General features: G+C 38.2%; 1 protein-coding gene across 3 annotated transcripts in view; it reads left to right on the forward strand.

Annotated features, from left to right (window-relative positions):
* The window catches only part of LOC131079140 (uncharacterized), a 182,647-nt gene that overhangs the window by 29,438 nt on the left and 130,796 nt on the right, over positions 1-22,413 (forward strand). The gene's annotated exons all lie outside the window — the stretch shown is intronic.

The following is a 22,413-nucleotide window of genomic DNA, read 5'->3' on the forward strand; positions in this document are numbered from 1 at the left end:
TGTAGAGTTCTTGTATGTTATTTATGAGTAATCGCATTATGGGGTGACTTTCTTTATTATAGTGTCTTCTTGAAATTTGGTTTTCAAATAGGTTAGTAGTTTTTCCCTGATGTTGCAGTCTAGAGAATTAAAGTACTGAATATAGGGAAGGCAATTCCTCTACTTTAAACATCATATTTTTGAGGTATCTTCCGGTTTTGGGAATACTGAATATTTCTGCTACACAAATTTTTAGTTTGAGTTATTATTTAATAGTCACATGGTCAGCATACAATCTATATATTATTTGTCTCTTAGTTTCTTTAAAATTGATCTTGTTCTATGTATAATTGTGAGTAATGTAGTTCAACTCTTTTTGCATCTTGTAAAATGAATACAACATGGAAACCTCACGGGAAAGTATGTTTAGAAAACAATCATCAGCTGGCAGCTGGAGTCAGTTATGTAGTTAAATAATGTAATGAGCACATGAGTAAAATAATGCTTTGTTGCTGACTAAATTTTGCTATCAATTTTTCTATTGTTGGCCTAGGTAGTGATTTTTGGATTATGTATACTTTTGGTTTTATAGCTCTCTTAAATGACAACTTCTTGTTTGGCCAACAAATAAATAGTAAGTTAGAAATTGGGGTAAGGGTGCTATGTGATAGATCTTTCTTGTACCCAAGAATTGCACTATACCCTATCTTAGTCAACAATATAGTGGTTAACAATATCTAATAATATAATTGACTCTAGTGGCCAACTTGAGTATAACTAATAGATCTTCAAGAATAAATTATATGAAAAAGTGATTCTTGATATTTTAGGGCACACTTCACAATGTGCCATCTAGATGATGAATATGGATTTCTCAGTTAGACTAGTGACGGGGGAGTACATTTCGTCAATCATGTCATTTGGCTACCAACGACAGAGTTCTAGATCTTTCATAACTTGTCAAGTCCGTACTACTCGATAGCAAATGGTTAGGCTGAATCTACGAATAAGGTGTTGGTATCAGTCATTCATAATTCATGTGGCATTGAAGAGGTTGATTGGGAGAAGCTGCTAGCTATACTGTGTGTTAACGTTTTTAGCAGCAGGAGATTTCATTTTGCCTGGGATGGTTTCTTCCTACACTTCTAAGAGAAGCTGATGTGTAACGGCTTCCTTGATAACTGTCACCGACTTGCATGTATGACTTGCAGCTTCGTGGGAGCCTCGTGCATGCTGGCAGCGGTTCTTTCCTCTTCGTATTCCATCCGGAAAGAGGTTCGCTTGTGTCTACGTCTTATGGCTCTTGTCGGTGCCAGAGTTTGTAACGGCAAGTATTGTAGCTGTCGTCCAGCATATTGCGTGATTTGGATGTTGGCTTTTCATCTCCTCCATCTCAGATTATTCAAGCCTTGTCGTTTCTTTAAAGGAGGTCAGCAGTTCGTATTTCGGAGCATGGAAAAGTCCTTAAATAGAGACTATTATATATTTGTATGAGTGATCATTCAGGGGTGGAGTTTTTCGACAGTATTTTCCGTAGCATCTCTGTACCTTCTTCAGTGTATATATCTTTTATGTCGTCTCGTGTATGATTGAGGGATGATTATTATGTCTTAGAAAGCTTCGTGCTGGCCGTATTGTAGAAGCCTTCAGTTTCAGATGTTATCGGCTTCATCTTTTGATTGTTAAGGGTTAACAATTGTGTCTAGATCATTCAGTTTGAGAGCTTTTGTATTCAAGTTTGTGACTTCAATAAAGTTTGATTTTTGGTGTGGTTGGGTTTTTCACCCTCAGGTGGAGGGTTTTCCCAAGATAAATACTTGTGTATCTTGTTCTTGTAAAATTTTATTGTTTCAGATTTCTGTGTCTTATGTTTCTGGTTCTAACATTAACACTATGGGCCTATCGTACGACATATAATGTGACGACAGGGCACCCTTCTAGTTGATGTATGGCTAGGAAGCAATTGTCCTTGCTGAATGCATGGTACCAAGCCTAAGAATAGTAGTGGACAATAGACTTGGAGACACAGAGAGTCTAAAGGAGCGACTTTTTCAATTGAACAAACTGGACGAATGGAGAGTAATTGCACGATGGGCAACATAGAATATGCAATGACAGAGAAATTATTGGCATGATAAACATCTTCGGAGAATGAACTTCTGGCTGAGACAGTTAGTTTTGAAATATAACGGTCGCAATGAGATCAAGATGAGTAAGTTCAAGGTGTGATGGCTTGGTCCCTTTAAAATCTAAGAAGTTTGTGAGAACGGAGCCATCAGATTGGAAAATTTGGACGACACTGTGCTAAAGGACAATATCAATGGATCAAAGTTGAATCTGTATAAAGAAAGAATGGAGACACCGGTTTCAATCAACATGGTAGACTTCACAATGCCAGAAGAGGATTCGGATCCGAGACTGGGAGGACTAATAGGCGAGTTCTCTTTGGAAGACAACAAAGAAATATCAGGAGTAGTAGTCCCAACAACGAAACCCCAGTTAATCAACTGCATTTTTGCACCAACAATAATGGAGATAAGATTTCACGATGGTACCAAAATCATACATGATCCCTGTGCTTATCCTTGACTTGGGTATTTAAGTTAATGGATGAAGAAATCAATGCAAATCTAGAACCGGAAAGGAATGAGAAAGAGGAGGAATGGCCTGAGTTTGCCGAGGAAGAAGGAGAAGGGTCAAGGCTGAGACCAATACTAATGAAACCTCCAATAATAACAGTGGAACAATCTGGCTAGAACAAAATGATTGTTAAATATGCAAAGGAAAAAGGGTTACGCCACTTCCCTAGATTGCTCCCCACCTAAAATGTGGCAAGTGGTGAACATATCTATCAGAACCCTAGTCATACAAGGAGACACTATCATTTGGAACCAGCAACAAGGAGAAATAGTACGGTACAGTTTCAACCAGGAAGAGGGTATGGCGTTCGATAAAATATTTGACTTTGAATATATTGGTACATGCTGTGAAGAGGAGTGTTTTAAATATCCATGGAAGACATGTAAATGGAGGCTAGGAAATTGGAGACAAAGGGGAAAAATAAAATTGACAGAAGGGATACAAAATGAGAATAAAAAGTAGAAAACAATGATGATAGAAAAATGACAAAATTAAAAATTGAGCAAGGGATTTTTTTTTATGAAGTACTAAGGCCGAGAAAAATAAAATCAAAGAGAACAAAATTTGGCAAAATGAGAAAAAAAAAGTTTTTTCATTAAAATATTAAAGTTGGAAAATGTTGAAAAGTGCAAAGGCCGATGTATTAAAGTGTCAAAAGAAGAAAGTATTAAAAAGGTCGAATTAAATATTATAAAGTGTGAAGATAAAATAAAAAAGTGCAAGGAAATGAAAACATTAAAGTGGAGTATAAAAAAATTAGAAAAAGTGAAGATATTTTCTCACCTTCGGCTATTTCATAAATTTCACTCTAGACCACTTGGTAATAATCACTTTGGGCAATATTATGTTGGTCACTCTCGGCCGTTTCATTTTTCACTTTCAGCAACTAAGTCTCACCCCCAACATACTTCCGTACCATACCATACGACTTTTGCAGATTGGTAAAGTATGAAATGTTTGTTTTTCTATAGTACGACATTCCAAAGAAGTGGTATGACACATCAAGAACCATACTGTATGGCCTACACATCTTCAATTACGACCCTCTCACTTATTCATTGTAATGTCCCCATTTTGCGAGCATCAGAGTTTGTAAGAATTAGCCTATCATTTGACCCTCGTAGGCTAACAATTATTGATAGAGGGCCTCGTGTGGCAGTTACTTGGTGATTAGAGACATTACTCTTCAGCTGGATTCAGGTTTTGGCCTTTGCACAGGTTTTTTGACTCAGATTGGCACACTTACTATTTATAGTAAGTTACTATTTGGGAGAGTCAGGGTTCCTATTAATAGAAAGACCCCTAAGCAGAGCTTATTGGAAGTGTCAACCTTGATTGGGCCTTTGCAGCTATTTCTAGACTCAGTTCCACATACTTACTATTTATAGTAAGTCACTATTCAGGGTTTTTATTTTTAGACAGGCATCCAATCACATGGAGAACAGGGAGAGTCGACTCCTGGCTCAGACGGTTTAGCAATCAGACAAGTACATCAAGAGATATTAAAGTTTAAGTGACTTAAGTGATTTATTTAATATTTTAATATTATTATAAAGTTCTAAAGTAACTTTATAATAATAAAGTCACTTTAATATAATAAAGTGCGTTAAGTGAATAATTTAATGTGGGAATAAATCTTTTATCCCACATTGGCCAGGAAGGTGTTTGAGCTCTCTTAAGGAAAGAATAAAAGGAAAGGCAAGAGTTCATTCTCGGCATCCAGTTGATGAATAGTATTTTGATTGATTTTTATTGTGGAGCCTAGGGCTTTCGCAATTTTCTTCTTTGATCATAGGAAACGAAAACTTCCTATTGATAGCAATTTTGAAGGTGTGAAATAACATCTGAATTATTGCAGTTGTGGGAAAGAATACTTCAGTTCTTTCATTTGTGCAAATTGGTGAAGTTTTCTACAAGGGTTTGAAGTTTATTGTTGAAGAACATTTATAGTTGGTTGTGAATCATCCTTCTTTGGCACATGGAGTTATATCATTCTTGTTGGGAGAGATTATCAACAAGTTATTCAAGGTTTTAAGAGCAGATTGCAAGTTATTTCATCCACTGCTACAGTGCCATGAACAGTGCGCATGAACAGTAACTCGTGAATAGTGAAACGCTACAGTGATACGTGAATAGTAAAATCGCTACAGTATATTGCATCTTGGTTGAGTCTACTCAAGGGTTCTTCAAGGGTTTTAATTGCTGCTCATTTCCAGATTAGTTGCTGCTGTCATGACATTGGAATTTGGGCAGAATTTATAATTGTTGGAGGCCGTACTATAGCAGCAGCAGCCACACATGTTGCTTCACAATTTACATGGTATTTGAGTTGCTACATTACCCACAACGTAGGCGCTTCATTGGATCAGGTTCTCTTGCATTTAATTTCAGTATTTAATAGACATTCGAACATGGTATTTTAGTAGGAGAGAGAGAGAGAGAGAGAGAGAGAGAGAGAGAGAGAGAGAGAGAGAGAGAGCAAAGTGTTTGGTGTGCTAAGGTAAGAATGAGGTCTAAATTTCTGCCTGCTCAAAACCCTCCCCCTTGAATAGTCCCTTAGGCATGTGCTAAAATAAGCCTAAGTGTATGCCAATGTTTGGAGGAGGGTCGAAGTTTATGACTCTAAAAGGTTGGTATTCTCTTAACCAAACACTTGCTGTCATCCTTGAAAAGTCCGAAGAATTCACCAAAAGCAACCATAGTTTGAAGAAAGTTCTGGGTTTTCTTCTCCTAAAAGTTCAACATTTTCCAAATGAAGCACTTGATAATCCCCTTGTTTTTGCCGAAAATATACCGAAGTTCTCTTTGTTCATCAGAAACTTCAAGTGTTTTCATGACCTTTTGACCTCCTGACTCGATGTTTATGCCTAAACTCAACAAGGCTGGGATAAAGTTCGGTGTTTGTAGGATCTTAGGCCTAATAGGTCTGAGGATTATGCTAAGAGATCATATAAAATCCTCAAAATTTATGAGAGTACTGTGAAAAGGGCTTCCCTCATGAGGAACCACCAAACATCAAGCAAAGGCATCTCATCAGCATGACCAATGGATGACACTATTAAGTTTGTATGTTTAGAGAGAATGGATTGTGGGAGAAAGGAGTACAAGACCAAGCAAAGTCCATGCCCTTTCTTGGGAAAAGTTCGACTTTTGTAGGCCAAAATGCGATTCTAAAGCACTTTTTTTTAACAAAGACAAGATAATAATAAGTGAGGTTTGGGATTTGAAAAAGGTGAAAGTTCTAATAGTGCAAAAATTAACGAAAACTGTTTTGAATCACAAAGAAAGAAAAAGTGGTATCTTAGAAGATTTTATTCTTTCTATGGCTATTGTAATTTTTGCAACTATTTTGGTCACAAAGCAATTAACTGCAGAGTTATGCTGAGAAGGAGAATCAATTTTGTTAGCCAAAATTCATTTGATTCTTTAAGAAATTTCTATGTGGTTTGTTTCAAACAAAGCAATTAACTGCAGAGTTATGCTGAGAAGGAGAATCAATTTTGTTAGCCAAAATTCATTTGATTCTTTAAGAATTTCTATGTGGTTTGTTTCAAATGTCAAAATGTTGGAGATACTGCAACAAATTGTCACATGAGTTTTGCAGATATTGGAGACAAACTTCATATTTAGAAGGAAATAAAAGTTTGGAGAAAGAAAGAGTAAAGATCTCTTGTTGAAACAACCTTACATGCAACAAGAGAAAATCTTTGGATAGTGGATAGTGGTTGCTCGAACCACACGACAGGTGCCAAAATAAGTTTTGTACATTTATAGAATGAAATGGTGGTCCAGTGAAATTTGGATACAGATCTTTAGTGCAGATTCGTGGTAAAGGTTCCTTGAGTATTAATGCTATTTTAGAAGCAAATAATGTTAGGTATGTTGATGGACTAAAATACAATTTTAGAAGTTGTTTGATAAGTCAAGATATTTGCCCAAAATTGTAAGACCTAAAAATATTATTTGCAAAGAATGTCAACAAGGAAAGCATACTAGAATTAGTATTAAACCAAAAGAATATTCAAGTTTACAACCTCTTGAATTAATCCATATTGATCTTTGTAGACCAGTAAGAACTAAAGGATTGAAAAATGAAAGGTTTTTTATGTTATTTGTAGATAATTTCTCCCGAATGACATGGGTGACATTCTGAAAAGAAAAATCAAAGGCATTTGACAGGTTTAAGATTTTAGGGCAATGGTTGAAAAAGAGAGTGATTTTCAAATAAAATGTCTAAGATCTGACAAGGGTGGAGAATTTCTTTTTAACAAATTTGTTGCTTATTGTGAAGAACATGGCATAAAGAGACAATATTCTACAACCAGAACACTACAACAAAATGGTGTGGTTGAAAGACGAAACAAAACAGTCAAGGAAATGGCACGAACTTTACTAAATGTGTAAAGCGGAAAAATCGAACCCTAGTCGTTCTCCCCTCCCCAACTCCAAGGAGAGAGAAGGGAGAGTCACTAGGGTTGATGGTTTTCACTTAGGAGGGACTTTACATTCAAAAGAGGGGTTGAAACCCACAAGATCCAATCCCACGCAATGCAAGATTGGATTCTATATGAGTTTCAAGGGTTGTGATAGCAAGGATACCCTCTTTTGTAAAGAAATGTAGATAGAAAGATTGAACTAGGAATGCATGTAAAGTGGGAAATATTCGCTTATAAACAGAGATAGGGATATGATATGAAGCTGCGGACCTGGAATTAGCAGTAAAATGTCGAGACAGCGCTGCCCTGCAAATTTGAGCAAAAGTTGACGGGACGATGGCGCCCGGCGTGCACATGGTCCTCCAAAAAATCTGCGAAACGAAGGGGGATCTGTTCGTCTCCGCACAAGGATTCCAGATCTTCAATTTCAGCCGTGTACCTGCAACCTACACACAGAAAAGCGAAGACGATTGGGGGGTTAGGGATTAGGGGTTTGCCCTTAGGTCAAACCCCGGTTTTGGAATTAACCAAGAAATGAGAAATGCTGTAAATGTAAATGACTGTAATGTAAAACAAGTACTAGTACCTTGTTGTAAGGATGTTTGTATCCTTATATGTGAAGGTATAGATGTTGTTGTTTGTTGTATGTTGTATGTTGTAGCATGTGATCTCCTCTTCAATGGTTGAATCCTTGTCTTGAATGCAACACTTAGCCTTGAATGGAGACTTCGAATGATCAATTGCTTGAAGGAATGTTTGAATGCTTGAATGCTTGAATGCTTGAATGTTTGAGTATCGTTTCCACCTTTTTCGCCTCCTCCCAAATGAGAGAGGAAAATGTAGTTTATATACTTGCCAATTAGGGTTGATAGACTGATTTTCCCGACCTTAGGCCGACCAGGAAATGTTATTTTCCAATTTGCAAACAAAAAGACCCGAAGTCCCATAGGAGACCGGGCCCAAAATAGGGCCAGAGACCAGGGCGCTGGGCGCCCTAGTCTTGAAGGACCAGGGCGCTGGGCGCTCTGGTCCCACCTCCCGGGATAGCAGGGTGCAAGGAGGATCAGGCAGGGTGCTGGAAAAATGCAGTTTTTGATGTCATGAACAAGTTTCGGGGTCTCCATTCAGGTTCAGTGTTGCGTCGCCATCGTGAAGACCCAAATGCGGTCGAAATTGCAAGTGTCGCAATTTTAGGACGCTACAAAATGAAGCAAAAATTTCTGACAAGTTTGGGTGGAAGCAGTCCATACAACAGTTTATATTCTCAACAGAGTCCAATTGAGACCAAATGGTAAAAGAACTCCATATGAATTATCGCATCGTAAGTCTACTTCGGTTAAATATTTTAAAGTCTTTGGGAGTAAATGCTTTATTAAAAGAGAAGATGATGGATTGGGTAGTTTTGATTCTTGATGTGATGAAGGCTTGTTTCTAGGTTATTCTACTCACAGTAAAGCCTATAAATGTTATAACAGTAGATTGAAAAAAGGTTGAAAGCATTAATGTAAAAATTGATGAAGATGTTCAAAAAGATAACTTTGAAGAAACTATTGTTGAAACTAATAATGTTGTTGAAATCAATCCTAATACTTCTAATAATTCTGGTGCAAATAATTTTGCAACAAATATTTCTAATAATGATGATGAAACAAATTCAAAGACTGCCAGTGAAATTTCTTTTGAAAATATTGGTGAAAAGAAACCTTCTAAGTTTGTTAGAAGAAATCATCCAGAACAACAAATAATTGGGCATAAAGATGATGGAATTCAAACAAGAAAAAAGGTTGTTAAAACTTATAATGAGGAAGCATATCTTTCTTTATTTTCTGAAGTGGAACCTAAAACATATAAGGAAGCCATATCAGATGCTAGTTGGATTGATGCAATGAAAGAGGAATTAACTCATATTGAGAAAAATAATACCTGGGAGTTGGTTCCTAGACCTTCTAACTAAAATTTCATTGGTGCTAAGTGGGTTTTTAGAAATAAGTTGAATAAAAATGGCAAAATTGCTAGCAACAAAGCTAGATTGGTTTGTAAGGGTTATGCACAAATAGAAAGGATTGATTTTGATGAAACTCGCCTATGTAGCCAAATTAGAGGCAATTTGTATGTTTTTGGCTTTTTCAGTTTATAAGAACTTTAAAGTCTGACAGATTGATGTGAAATCAACTTTTCTTAATGGATTTTTGGAAGAGGTTTATATGGAACAACCATAAGGCTTTGTGTGTGTAGGCAAGGAGGATTATGTTTGTAGGCTAAAAAAGGCCTTTTATGGTCTTAAACAGGTTCCTAGGGCTTGGTATTCTAGGTTCGATCAACATCTTCTACAACAAGGTTTTCACAGAGGTAATGCTGGAAGTAATTTATATTTCAAATCTATTGAAGATCAAGTGTTTGTAGTTGTTGTTTACGTTGATGATATTATTTTTGGTGGGAATGATGAAGTTTGCAAGAATTTTGCAAATCAAATGCAAATGGCCTTTGAAATGTCCATGATAGGAGAATTCTCATATTTTCTTGGATTGCAAGTATCATAGTTGGATGCAGGCATATTTTTGTCACAGACTAAATATACCAAGGAGATGTTTAAAAAGATTCAAATGGAGGACTATAAACCTGTCAGTATATCGATGATTATTGGTTGCAAATTGAGTAAGAATGATGATTCACTAGCCACAAATCAAACAGAATCCAGGTCAATGCTTGGCAGTTTGTTGTATCTAACAGCATCAAGACTTGATATTATGCAATCTGTTTGTATGGTTGCTCATTTTCAGTTTGCTCCTAAGGTTTCACATCTTAATGCAGTAAAACACATTTTTAGATATCTCAAGGGTACTATAGATTATGGTTTGTGGTATCCCTAAACTAATGATTTTACTTTAACAACATATACAGATGCAGATTGGGCAGGTTGTGTTGATGATAGACAAAGCACTAGTGGTGGTACATTCTTTTTGGGGAATAGACGGGTTGCATGGTTGATCAAGAAGCAAGATTCCATCACTTTGTCTACAGTAGAGGTTGAATATGTTGTTGCTGCTTCTTGTTGCACACAGGTTTTGTGGATGAAGCAATTGTTTACGGATTTGAAGGTGATATTTGATCATTCTATTTCCATATTTTGTGATAAATCCAGTGCAATTAATATCTCCAAAAATCCTGTTCTTGATTCATGCACTAAGCATATCTCTATAAAATATTTTTTTTTAGAGAACTGGTTGTTGATCATGAGATTTGTTTTGAGTATGTTTCTACTAGACAATAGTTAGCAGAAATCTTCACAAAACCTCTTCATACAGCCACTTTTGAAAAACTTTGTCAACAACTTGGTGTAGTGGCTTTGCCACTCTAATTCTGGTCATAGATCGACATCTGCTTAGGGGGAGCATTGTCTTGTCAAACTTTGTTATCCCTAGGCTCTTTGTCATTGATGTCAAAGGGGGAGAAAGGTAGATTTGGTTTGCAGGTGTTATTATGTTTTCATGTGGCAGGGATACTTCATGAATGTGGCAAGGATACTTCATGATTTGACTAGCTGCTGCAGATTTGGTTTAGAATTTTTGGCAATGTTTCAGTATTTGTCAGATTTGGTTCAGACCCGGTTCCGAATTTTTGGCAATGTTTCAGCATGTATTTTGTTTTAGATAGTTTCTAGTTTGACATTTTGTTGCAGTTTGAATTTTGACATCAATGTCAAAGGGGGAGATTGTTGAATTTTTTTGTCATTGATGTCCATTTTCCGTAAAATAGTTTCTGTTTTGTAGATGATACTGCCATAAGAAATGGATGGTTGTAATTCTTTTTATATGTATATATTTGATTTTGAAAAACATAGAAACACAAGAGTCAGTATATGCTAACGTTGCACTATATAATCTGCATTAACCGTTCACAAGTTAATGGTGTATCGATGTTGTTGGTGATTGGACACAATGTTGATATGTGGCGATTGATCAACAAAGTACTGTACACTCAGCATGTATCCTTGCTGGGGTTTGGGGCTGGGCTGGGCCCTGGGAAAGCGGGCGTAGCCCGTTGCGGGGGTTCGGGGGCGGTAGCCCCCGAGAAATTTTTTTTTGCCGTTTTTGTTGATGAAAACCAACATTGTAATAAAACCCTAAAAAGGCCGACTTTGTTTGTTGCCCTAAAAATGCATGTTATAAGTGGTTGGGATGCTGTAATGTCCCCACCTTTTTAGCATCTCAGTGGAGTTCTTAGCCTTTACATTCTCCGAAGGCTAAGTGGAGAAATAAGGAGAAATTGATTAAATTAATTTCTTATTAAGTCATTAAATAAAAAAAAAAAAAAAGGTGACTTTATATTTAATTAATTTAATTAAAAGTGACTTAAGTGATTTATTTAAATATTTTAATGTTATTATAAAGTTATAAAGTAACTTTATAATAATAAAGTCACTTTAATATTATAATGTGTTAATATGTCTTTAATCCCACATTGGCCAAGAAAGTGTTCGAGCTCTCATAAGAAAGAATAATTAAGAGCTCATTTTATATCATCCATCCAGAGAATTGATATTTGTTTGTTATGAACTTGGGAGAAGAAGCCAAGGGTTTCTGATTCAGTCAGCCATTGGAGAGCGACAATTCTTCAGTGTTGCAACCATTTGAGGTGGTGAAATATCCACTGAATTTGGCATTTCAGGAGAGCTTCATTTTGGAGTTCTATTTGGGCTTTAAAAAGAAGGGAAGACATCTAGGGTATGCAGATTTTCGAATATATATCAATTGCAGACCTACAGTTTCATTTGGCAGCCATTAAAAATCAGAATTGAAGCAATCATTTCAAGATACAATTGCTGCTACAGTACCCGCGCTACAGTAGACGCTACAGTAACCGCGCTACAGTAATCTGTGAATAGTGAAATGCTACAGTGGCGTGAATAGTGACGTGCTACAGTACTAAGAAATCAGGCATTTAATTGGCAAATTATTCGTAGCTACAGCAGGAACGTGTTTAATTGGCAGTCCATTGAAGAGTGGAGACCATCATTTGCAGCAAGCATTTTACATATCAGGTTCTCTAATTTTGCTGTCATAAGTTTTGGAAATTACATGTTATACCTTTGTAACTATTTGGTGTGAGAATAACTAATAAAAACTTCATTATGCTGCTGCCACATAATTTCTAGTTTGCATGCCAAGTGTTTGATGATTTGTCAAGCAGCTGTAGTTGTTATTTTTAGTTACTTATATGCATCAAAATCAATTGGCATATCATTTCTATGACATTGTTAGTCAATCTTTCATGGTTAGAGGCATTCAAAACATTAATTGCAGTGTACAAGACCAAAACAATACAAACAGAAAACTCATAACAGCAAGTACAGACTTTGCAAGACAAGTGTTTGACAAAATTCCCAAGGGTAGAAATCAATGATTTAAGGGCAAAATTAGTAAGGGTTCTTACATTGGTATCAGAGCTAAATCCTGCCATCCTGAGGGTTTAGCAATCACATGCAGCCGCCTGAGGTTGGCTCTCACAGATATTACACTCGCAGGCGAGCTTTGTTTGACAGGGAACAAGAATTTGACAGGTAGCCGGGCACCATGGGTGACAGGCAAGGGGGTAGCCCACCCAGAGGCGATAGGAATGAGGAGCAAGAAACAAGGGAATTTTTCAAAGTAATGGCTACAGGACAGCAGCAGATGGCTCAGGCCTTGCAGGCACTCACCACCATGATTGAGCGCATGAACCCACAAGGCAGACAGAATCAAGAGCAAGGGGATAACAGGAGTGCAGTGGGGTCACCTAGAGCTCATAGGACTCATTCCAGGACAGCAGACAGGCCTACACGTCCTACCTTCATTAGAGATGAGCCTGGGGTAGCACCTACAGGAGAACCAGGAGAGGAGATGTTCGCAGATATCCTCATGGCTGCGAATGACGAATGGGATTTATTAACTCCACAGGTGCGAGAGAGGATGACATTCGAGAGATTTGTTAATCAGAGGAGAGAGCATTACAGGTCACTCAGACAGGATAGGAGGCCTAGAGGTCAAAATAGTGAGCTAAATAGAGTTACAGGCAAGCTTACTATGCCTACATTTGATGGGAGTGGTAAGATGACAGCTCAAGCTTGGATTCATAAGCTTGACACATTTTTGGCACTGAGGCCAATGACAGAGATTGAAGCTATCAAATACGCCACTTTGCATTTGGAGGGAGTAGCACATGATTGGTGGTACCATGGTATGGTAACACTTCAGCATAATCAGGTGACAGAGTACCAGGACTTCGTGGAAAGGTTGGTTGAAAGATTTGACAAGAAAGATCCAGAGGTTTACTTCCGGGACTTAGCACAACTGAAACAAACAGGCAACTTGGAGTATTTCATTGGTGAATTTCAGCGGTTGGCAGTCATGGTGCCAAACATTTCAGAGCGTAGATTGATAGTTCTTTTCATTGAGGGCCTATCCGAACCAGTGAGAGGTTGGATAAAGGCATTTGATCCTATTTCTTTACAGGAAGCTATGAAAAAGGCAAGAAGTATGGAACATGCAGTCCCAACAAACAAATTTCAGTCCAAAGGAGCATCTTCTAGTAAGGATAACAAACCATTTTATAAAAGAGCAGAGAGGACTGATTTTAAAAATGATTCTAAAGATAAAACTCCAGCACCTTTTGACAGGGAAACATTAAATGATTTGAGGAAGAAAAAATTATGTTTCTACTGTAAAGGACCCTATGATGCAAACCATGATTGTCCTCTTAGACCAAAGGGCAAAGCTAACAGAGTTATGTGGGCATACTATGAGGAATCAGGATCAGATAATTCAGACCAGCAGTCTGATATAGAGGAAATAGATGGTGAAAAAGAGGAAGACAAGGCTGAAAACTTGTCTAAAATGGAGTCCAAGGATGGGGAAGGAGATGGGCAACTTAGGGAAGCTCGTCTCACAAGTATTAGGTAGGAAAGGTCATTCCGGATGAGAGGAGTGCTTGCTGGACAGCGAGTCATAACTTTGGTTGATACAGGTGCCACTCATAATTTCATTGATGCTAGGATGGTGGAGAAGCATGGCATACAAACAGAGGAGTTTGGGGGAATTAGAGTGAGGGTAGCTGATGGCTATGTCCTCAAATGTGATCGTAAGATCACTGGACTCCCATTGAAAGTTAATAATTATGACTTTAAGGCAGATTTCTATGTTGTGCCTATGGGAGATACAGATATAGTCCTTGGGATGAGTTGGTTGCATGATATTGGGGAGTTCACTCTTAACCTCAAGGAGATGGAGATGAGGTTTAAAGTGAATGGGAAGACACATATTCTTAAGGCAATCAGGGACAGTGATCTCAGGATGGTTTCTTTCCGGAGGATGGCTAGATTGATTCGACATGATCAGGTAGAGTGGGCAGCAGAGTGCATGTTGATGCCATCACAGGAGGGACAGCAGAAGATTGAATATCCTCCTGATATTCAGGAGCTTAGAGTTAAACACTCTAAGGTGTTCAGTGACATTCCACCAGGTAGACCACCAGACAGGGGTATTGAGCACATCATTGAGTTAGAGGAGGGGGCTAAACCCATCATGATTACACCTTACAGGCATCCGAAGAGGTTGAAGGATGAAATTGAGAAAACCGTAAAGGAGTTACTTGCTATGGGCCACATTAGACCAAGTAAGTCTCCTTTCGCTTCTTCAGTGGTCTTAGTGAAGAAGAAGGATGGGACATTGAGGATGTGCATTGATTACAGGGTGCTTAATAGGAAGACAATTAAAAACAGGTGCCCCATTCCTAGGATCGATGAGTTGATAGATGAGCTTCATGGAGCTTGCTTCTTCTCGAAGATAGATTTGAGATCAGGTTATCACCAGATTAGAGTTAGAGAGCAGGACATTGAGAAGACAGCCTTTAGATGTCATTGTGGCCATTTTGAGTTTGTAGTTATGCCATTTGGGCTAACTAACGCACCTGCTACTTTTTAGGCAACAATGAATCGGGTTTTCCATCCTCAGTTGAGGAAATTTGTTCTTGTCTTCTTCGATGATATCTTGGTGTACAGTAGTGTAAAGCGGAAAAAATCGAACCCTAGTTGTTCTCCCCTCCCCAACTCCAAGGAGAGAGAAGGGAGAGTCACTAGGGTTGATGGTTTTCACTTAGGAGAGACTTTACATTCAAAAGAGGGGTTGAAACCCACAAGATCCAATCCCACGCAATGCAAGATTGGATTCTATATGAGTTTCAAGGGTTAAGATAGCAAGGATACCCTCTTTTGTAAAGAATGTAGAAAGAAAGATTGAACTAGGAATGCATGTAAAGGAGGAAAGATTCGCTTATAAACAGAGATAGGGATATGGGATGAAGCTGCGGACCTGGAATTAGCAGTAAAATGTCGAGACGGTGCTGTTCTGCAAATTTGAGCGAAAGTTGACAGGACGATGGCGCCCGGCATGCACACGGTCCTCCGAAAAATCTGCGAAACGAAGGGGGATCTGTTCGTCTCTGCACAAGGATTCCAGATCTTCAATTACAGCTGCGTACCTGCAACATTCGAAGGTGTAAATGTTGTTGTATGTGATCTCCTCTTCAATGGTTGAATCCTTGTCTTGAATGCAACACTTAGCCTTGAATGGAGACTTAGAATGCTCAATTGCTTGAAGGAATGCTTGAATGCTTGAATGCCTAAATGTTTGAATATCGTTTCTGCCTTTTTCCATCTTCTAAAATGGGAGAGGAAATGCAGTTTTTATACTTATCAATTAGGGCTGATAGACTGATTTTCCCGACCTTAGGCCGACCAGGAAACATTATTTTCCAATTTGCAAACATAAAGACCCGAAGCCCCAAAAGAGATCGGGCCCAAAATAGGGCCAGGGACTAGGGCGTTGGGCGCCATGGTCCCACCTCCAGGGGCAGCAGGGTGCAAGGAGGATCAGGCCAGGGTGCTGGAAAATGCAGTTTTTGATGTCATGAACAAGTTTCGGGGTCTCCATTCAGGTTCCGTGTTGCATCGCCATCGTGAAGACCCAAATGCAGTCGAAATTGCAAGTGTCGCAATTTTAGGACGCTACATTTAGCCCCCACTTTAGCGGGAGTATAAGCATACGCTCATACTTCCGGTAAAGTACAAGGAAACAACATTGAAAAACTTTCACCACGTCAAGGAGGCAAGATACACCAAGCCCCCAGTGGACTAAGGATCTTACGACTTCGATTGACAAAGTAAAAGGGAAGATCACGAGGGAGAACCATGACTGTCAGTAGTAAGGTTCCCTCACTATGAGTCATGCAAGAAAGATATCAAAAATTTTCAAGGCAAAGCTAAATTTGTCAAGAAATTTTCAAGTATCTTGAAAAGATATGAACAGGGATGTATACCCCCCTACGTTAAAGCGATCGCACACGCCTCATCAGGGGTGATTGCTTTAAGGTAGTGATACATATAAGAAATGAGAAAGGAGCACGTTATCGCAAGGATTTAGCCCCCAAGTGTGAGATAAGCCCAAGGATAATAGACACAAAACACAAAGCACAAGGTGACTTCGCTTTCCTCAGGGTCAGTATGCTGTATGATAATTCATGTATATCATATGTATGTATGCATAATTGTTCTTCATTCCCCAATCAAGGAAGGTCACCTAGAAGAAGGGAACACATGTGTCTTTTGGGTCAACATGAGAGAGACCAAAAGAGATCTCAATGTTTTGCATCGTCCTCAAGTAGACAACACTTAGGACAACAAATAGAAGAATGAGAATAACACATAGAAGAAGTAACACAAGAGAGGAGGAGAGAGTCTGCTATGCTAATGAACTAGTCTAGCACGTCATCTACCCCCCGATCTTGCTGATCAATATTTCGGGAAGGTAGGAAACACGCTAGAGGAGGAACATTCAACATAGCAGATGGAGCTATCACAAGATCCAAACAAGGGCTATGTTCATACCCCAAGCCACGGTCTTCTTGTCTAGGAGCTAGGATAAGTGCCTTAGAAAATTCGTTAGATAGATGGTTATCAACATCAACATATTCATATTCACTATCAGAATGAACAGGAGTAGTATTTTCATCGTGAATAACATTTTCATCTATATCATCAAGATTTATAAAAATAGGATCTTTAACTCGCATAGGATCAAGACCATCATGCATCTTATGTTTAGGAGATTTCGGCTCAATCGTCAGCTGAGGAGAAAATGGAATAATATTAGTTGAAGGTGTTTTTGGGGATTGCAAAGTTTGAGAAGCAGCTGCCTGAGCTCTAAGGCGACGCTTTCGTCGGCGTTCACGTGCAGAACGATTTCGTCTAGTCTTAGTAGGAAGTTGCGAAGATTGAGGAGGAAAAATATTCTCATCCTTATCACTTGGGTGTTTAGGTTGTGGTCTCTTAGGTTGAATAATAGGAGAAGAGGAAGGTCTCTTCTCTCCATAAGAGGAAGGAGGAGGAACTGCTCCATATAAGGGAGGAATATTTGGTTTAGGAAGGAGACCAAGTCCATCATGACGAGGAGGGATAGGTCTACTTTTAGGAAGTTTATTAGTCATAGGCATAGTCACATCCATAGGGATGGGTTGGGAATCTTCTTGAGGAAAGACATTAGTTTTATCTTTCAAAGGAAGAACTTCCTTCTCAAGAACGATAGGAATGTCAAGTTTGGGTGTTCTAGGTTCACTTAGAGATAGGATCATATCTTTTTTCCACTTTTGATAAGATTTGAAAAGATGATCACTTTGCGGAGGAAGAGATTGGAATTGTTTAGGCCAAAAGTAATCAATAGGAACGCTAGAAGTTCTTTCAGCTGGTTTAAAGAGACTATGATTGACAGTAACAACTTCACCATTATGGGGAAATTTCAAACACTTGTGAATAGGAGAAGCAATAGCTTTCATGGAAGACAGCCAAGGATAGCCTAGCTTCACACGAAATTGTTCGGATGATGGAATAATAGCAAAGTCCACATCAAGGGATTTGGTATGGACCTCAATAGGTAATGTAATAGAACCAATTGCAGGAGAAGAAAATGCATCAAATAGTTTCACAACCACATTTGTTTCATCATAGATCACTTGATTCAATTGCAAAGTAAAAAGAAATTCTTCAGTAATGATATTAACCATACAAGAAGGATCAATAAGCACTCCACGGCAAGGTGTACTCTTGACTTTTGCAACTATATATAAAGGACCATCAGGTGCCCTGATAGTTTCACTGGAATCAAATGTGATAGAAAGTTCTTTAGGGATTTTCTGCTGCTCTACAAAGTTAATCACATTCGGAGTCATGGACACAAGATCATCAGGTGAGACAGAGGAATCAGTAGTATCAATCGCATTAGAGGTATGAGAAGGTAATGGATCGGTAAAAATCTGAAAATTTTGGTTAGGAGGAGCTACAGATGTGTTGCCTTTATCATTCACTCCAGAAACAGAAATAGTATTATTATCAATCAAATCTTGAATTTTACCCTTTAAAGCAAAACATTTTTCAGTATCATGCCCAGGATGACGATGAAATTGACAAAAGGATTTGTTATCAAAATAGGGTGAATTAATCTTTGCAGGATCTATTTGTCTTATAGGAGGAAGAGTAAGCACATTTTGTTCCAATAACTTATTCATAATACTATGCAATGATTCATTCAAAGGAGTAAACTTTCTTTCTTTCTTGAAAAACTTAGAAATAGGAGGCACACCTGATGCCGCATTCACATTGTTGTTGATGATGTTTTCATTGAATTTAATGGACTCTCTGTTCGGTTTAAACTTCCCAAATGGTTGTTGACTACTATCACCCTTATCACCCGGAGCCATAGGATTTGCTTGTTCCATTTGACTCACAGTCAGTTGATAATTGTGAAGAGTTGCGCACAACTGTTGGAAAGAAGTAAACTCAGAAAACAGAAGTTTTTCTCTAATATCTTTTTGTAAATTAGAAATAAAGATTCTTTGAATATCATTGTCAGGCACTAGAAAAGAAATTTGAGCATACAAATGCTTATATCTACCAATGAAATCAGTCACTTTTTCTTTAACACCTTGCTTACAATGCATTAAATCAATCAAAGTAACTTTAGGACTTATATTGTTTTGAAATTGTTGAATGAAAGCATTTGCAAGTTGTTCGAAAGAAGTAATAGAATAAGAAGGCAACGAGCAATACCATTGTAGGGCTTTATCTCTTAATGTTCTAGTAAATAGTTTTGCAAGCAACCTTTGGTCATAAGCAAAATCAGTACATATTGTTTGAAAGGTCTTAACATGTGTTAGAGGATCACCCTTACCATTATAAAGCTCCAAATGCGGAATTTCAACATGTTTAGGGGGGATAGCTCGAACAATGTCAAGAGAAAGTGGGCTCGCAACATCAAATGTGGGCACACTAAACTTAGATTGATTCATAGAGGCAATTTGTTGCTGTAAAGAAGAAACAGTTTGTGCAAGATTGTTAATGGTCGCTTCAGTCGAAGAGTTCATATTAGACGTGTTAGATTGTGATGGATGTGTTATGTTATTGAAAGAAGGTAGAGAGTAAGGTGGTGGGACACTATGATAGTTAGTCATAGGAGATGATTGGAAAGGAGGAACACTACAAGGAGGAATGGAAGGGTTAAATGAATTGCCCCCTTGCGTCATGTTCATTTGTGGAGATATAATAGGAACACTCATTGAAGGAATGAATGAAGAAGTCGGATTGAATGAAGGAAGAGGGTTGATTGAAGAAGAGGGATTGCCCCCATGACTGGTGATCATAGGAGGAATGTCTTGTATTGAAGTAGTCATTATGTTTGATGTAAAAGTAGGTATACTAGCAATAGGAGTTGTCAAAGGAATAGAATGATTGACTTGAGTAGGAGGTTGTGTATAACCTAAGGTTTCGGCACAACTTTTCATAGGCATCACATTCGAATCCACAATGTGTGCAATACTGCGCAAAATATCAATTCCATTCTTATCACTTTGAACCATACGTTTTAGACCCTCAATTAAAGGAAGAGCTTGACTATCAGGGTATTCTTGAGACATCCATTGTCGAAAATCATCAAATTGGTTATCCAATTTTGAAAGTTGTTCTACAGAAACCTCATGGAGAGCTTCTTCATCATTAAGAGGATTAGAGGAATTACCCATGTCCTCGTTAAAAAGGCCATTCAAATTAGGTTCCATCTCCTCAGTAATTAAACCTTGGAAAGACTTAATTCTAAGGCTTCGTCTAATGGGAATAGTGTAAGTAGGGCTTATTGTTGTAAAACTCATGCACTAAAGAGAGAGAAGATTTTGAATTTTAGAGGTAGCAAATTTCAATAAAATCAGCCAATCTCCTAGATTTAAGCTGTTAAATGCAATCAGGACAATCTCCCAAAATTTCGAAAAAAATGTCCGGGACTGTGGCGAATGGAGTGCACACGGTCCTCGCAACTTTTTTCGAAATTTTCAGGAATGACAGTTATGATGATTTTAAAGCTAATCTGAAAAAATTGAGTGATTTTATGATCTGTAGATAGGCCAAATTAAAGTTGCAATCTCAAAATTGAACCCTACCAAGATTGTTGAAAAATGTAAAATTTGAATTTTGAAAAAGAGGGGGAAACTGAAATTTTGAATTTTATGATTTTAGAAGAAATACTGAAAGCAATGCAGGCTTTGAAATTTAAAAGTTGACTCGATTTCATGCAAAATTCGATTTTGAAAGTGGAAATCAAGGTTGTTGCAATTAAACACTTAATTTCAAAAGTCACAAATTGCAAAAATTTGAATAAAGTACTGAAATTTCGAATGAATGCCAACACACTTTTCAGATTTAGGACTGTAAGAAACACAAATTTGATACAAATTTCAATTTCAACAATTTTTGAATGATTATAAGCCTCAATCCAAGCAATCGCTAGACCAACTTTGACTTTAATTTTGAGTGTTAAAATTGATAAAATCAGCCAAAATTCTGGATTTTAGCAGAAAAATACAGTAAGATCTAGCTCCCGAAATTTCGGAAAAAATGTCGGGGGCGATGGTGCTCAGGGTGCACACGGTCCTCGCAACTTTTTTCCAAATTTTCAGGGATGAAAGATATTGTGATTTTATTGCAGAATCCAACGTTACAGCCGATTTGGAGGTGTTTTGATTAGTGAAATTATCAGTGAAAGGTTGAATCAAGGTGGTCTTAAAAATTAGGGTTTTGACATTTAACCACTTAATTTTCAGAATTAAAGCACAAATATGAATTGACAATTTGCAATAGAAGGGTAGATCTGAAACAAGCATTAACAATTAAACATTTCACAAGCTCAATTACTAAAAAGAAAATTTTAGGGTTTTTATGCAATCAACCTCTAAAATTTGCAAAAGGTCAAAACATGGAAATATAATTAGGAAGGCAAAATTTTCAGATCTAACCATGAATAATCAGAATGAGGATGTTCACGTCGGGTTCACCAAAATGTAAAGCGGAAAAAATCGAACCCTAGTTGTTCTTCCCTCCCCAACTCCAAGGAGAGAGAAGGTAGAGTCACTAGGGTTGATGGTTTTCACTTAGGAGAGACTTTACATTCAAAAGAGGGGTTGAAACCCACAAGATCCAATCCCACGCAATGCAAGATTGGATTCTATATGAGTTTCAAGGGTTAAGATAGCAAGGATACCCTCTTTTGTAAAGAATGTAGAAAGAAAGATTGAACTAGGAATGCATGTAAAGGAGGAAAGATTCGCTTATAAACAGAGATAGGGATATGGGATGAAGCTGCGGACCTGGAATTAGCAGTAAAATGTCGAGACGGTGCTGTTCTGCAAATTTGAGCGAAAGTTGACGGGACGATGGCGCCCGGCGTGCACACGGTTCTCCGAAAAATCCGCAAAACGAAGGGGGATCTGTTCGTCTCTGCACAAGGATTCCAGATCTTCAATTACAGCTGCGTACCTGCAACATGCGAAGGTGTAAATGTTGTTGTATGTGATCTCCTCTTCAATGGTTGAATCCTTGTCTTGAATGCAACACTTAGCCTTGAATGGAGACTTAGAATGCTCAATTGCTTGAAGGAATGCTTGAATGCTTGAATGCTTGAATGTTTGAATATTGTTTCCGCCTTTTTCCATCTTCTAAAATGGGAGAGGAAATGCAGTTTTTATACTTATCAATTAGGGCTGATAGACTGATTTTCCCGACCTTAGGCCGACCAGGAAACATTATTTTCCAATTTGCAAACATAAAGACCCGAAGCCCCAAAAGAGACCGGGCCCAAAATAGGGCCAGGGACCAGGGCGCTGGGCGCCATGGTCCTGGGGGACCAGGGCGCTGGGTGCCCTAGTCCTGAAGGACCAAGGCGCTGGGCGCCATGATCCCACCTCCAGGGGCAGCAGGGTGCAAGGAGGATCAGGCCAGGGTGCTGAAAAA

The sequence above is a fragment of the Cryptomeria japonica genome, chromosome 10 (genome assembly GCF_030272615.1).
Source record: "Cryptomeria japonica chromosome 10, Sugi_1.0, whole genome shotgun sequence".
Taxonomy (NCBI): domain Eukaryota; kingdom Viridiplantae; phylum Streptophyta; class Pinopsida; order Cupressales; family Cupressaceae; genus Cryptomeria; species Cryptomeria japonica.